Consider the following 2,405-nt stretch of genomic DNA (forward strand, 5'->3'; position numbering starts at 1 on the left):
AATGGATGGATATGCAGCTGGTGCAGACAGTACCTGTTCAGCGTCGGTGTTTACAGAATGTTAACGTTCGTCAGTGTGGACGCACACATCTTTATAGCAATCTCTATAGTTATTAGTGTGGACGGGCCATAACAGGAAAATTGGTTAACGCCTGACTGTCAGAAGAAAAGAACAACAAAAGCATCACAGCACATGTGCTGTCTAATAGGGGGGGGGATGTGGCCCAGACATGAAAGATAAGTCCAATTGAAGTGCATTGGTTTGAAATTCGTGGTGGGGAACACAAAAAAGTTGGGCAATTCATGTCCCTGGACACAAATCAATAGATTAAGTTTTGTGACTATATTTCATGAATTGCCGTGAGACTGGGTTGTAGTGTTCTATAACCATTAGAAAGAGGATAAATGTAAAAGTAAGGTTTTTTAAGTCACTGCTTAGGCATGACCTTTTTTCTCTCTCTCTGGGTGGCTAACCACTGTGAGTGTTTTGGGGATTTTTTGATTTGTTGCCTTTATTCAACTTAGAATGTGTCAACACTTGTCCAGGATTAGTGCCCACACTTGCTCTACTTTCTGCCTCTGTGCTGTTCCTTCTTCTTCCTACAACATGGCTATCTCTGTGACTTATTAGGCTGCTGCCTTCAGTCTATATAGGAACTCACAGAAACACATTGATTTGTTAAAATGCTGTCTGACGAACATATATGTCTTTGTACACAGTCTGCAGTAGTTGTATTTATGACAGGGCAGCCTTTGAAAATTAAAAATAGTACCTTGAAAAAGTATTTGCCCCCTTCTCGAATTTTTAAAAAAATATATTTCCCCCACTTAAATGTTTAAGACCATCAAACAAATTTAAATATTCAACAAAGATAGCCAAAGTAAATACAAAATGCAGTTTTTAAATGATTTAATGTTTTAAGGGAAAAAAGCTATCCAAACCTACCTGGCCCTATGTGAAAGGCAATTTCCCCCATGTTAAATCATGAATTAACTGTGGCTCATCACATTTTTTTGGAAAGCTGAGTTCAATTTCACTGACTGCACCCAAGTCTGATTACCTCCAGACCTGTTCAATCAAGAAATCGCTTAAATAGAACCTGTCTGACAAAAAGAAATCGGTCAAAAGATCTCAAAAAGTTGCAACAAAATGCCACAATCCAAAGAAATTCAAGAACAGATGAGCAATAAAGTCAAAATCTGTCAGTCTGGAAAGGGATACAAAGCCATTTCCAAAGTTTTAGAACCCAAGCGAACCACAGTGAAAGCCATTGTCTACTAATGGAGAAAACATGGAGCAGTGGTGAACCTTCCCAGGAGTGGCCGTCCGACCAAAATGACCCCAAGAGCACAGTGATGACTCATCCAGGAGGTCACAAAGGAACCAAGGACAACATCTAAAGAACTGCAGGCCTCCATTGCCTCAGTGAAGGTCAGTGTTCATGACTCAACAATAAGGAAGAGACTGGGTAAAAATGGCATCCATGGCAGAGTTCCAAGGCCAAAACCACTGCTGACCAAAAAGAACATAAAGGCTCGTCTTACATTTGCAAACAAGCATCTGAATGATCCCCAAGACTTCTGGGAGAATATTCTACGGACTGACAAGACGAAAGTTGACTTTGTGGCAGGTGTGTGTCTCGCAACATCTGGCGTAAAAGTAACATAGCATTTCAGAAAAAGAATATCATACAACAGTCAGGCATGGTGGTAGTAGTGTAGTGGTCTGGGGCTGGAACGATGTGGCCCTGCAAGGAGTTTTTGTCAGGGAATGGGGTTTCTGGGCTGTGTTTGTGATTTCTCCTGCAGGTTTTCCACCAGAGGGTGTCTTGGGGAACTTTTGCTGTGCTGGGGCTCATTCCTTGCAGGTGTGTTTTCTACACACCTGCAATTCATCAGGCTCGTCACTCCGTGGATAAAAGGAGCTGTCACCAGTCACTCGTTGACTGAGTGTTAACCTACACTATATTGCCAAAAGTATTCACTCACCCATCCAAATAACCAAAATCAGATGTTCCAATCACTTCCATGGCATCAGTTGTATAAATTCAAGCACCTAGACATGCAGACTGTTTTTACAAACCTTTGTAAAAAGACTGGGTCGCTCTCAGGAGCTCAGTGAATTCCAGAGTTGTACTGTGATATGATGCCACCTGTGCAACAAGTCCAGTTGTGAAATTTCCTCGCTCCTAAATATTCCACTGTCAACTGTCAGTGGTATTACAACAAAGTGGAAGCGATTGGGAACGATAGCAACTCAGCCACGAAGTGATAGGCCACATAAACTGATAGAGCGGAGTCGGCGAATGCTGAGGCGCATGGTGCACAGAGGTGGCTAACTTTCTGCAGAGTCAATTGCTACAGACCTCCAAACTTAATGTGGCCTTCAAATTAGCTCAAGAACAG

Source organism: Stegastes partitus, unplaced genomic scaffold (assembly GCF_000690725.1).
Source record: "Stegastes partitus isolate 25-593 unplaced genomic scaffold, Stegastes_partitus-1.0.2 Scaffold86, whole genome shotgun sequence".
Taxonomy (NCBI): Eukaryota; Metazoa; Chordata; class Actinopteri; family Pomacentridae; genus Stegastes; species Stegastes partitus.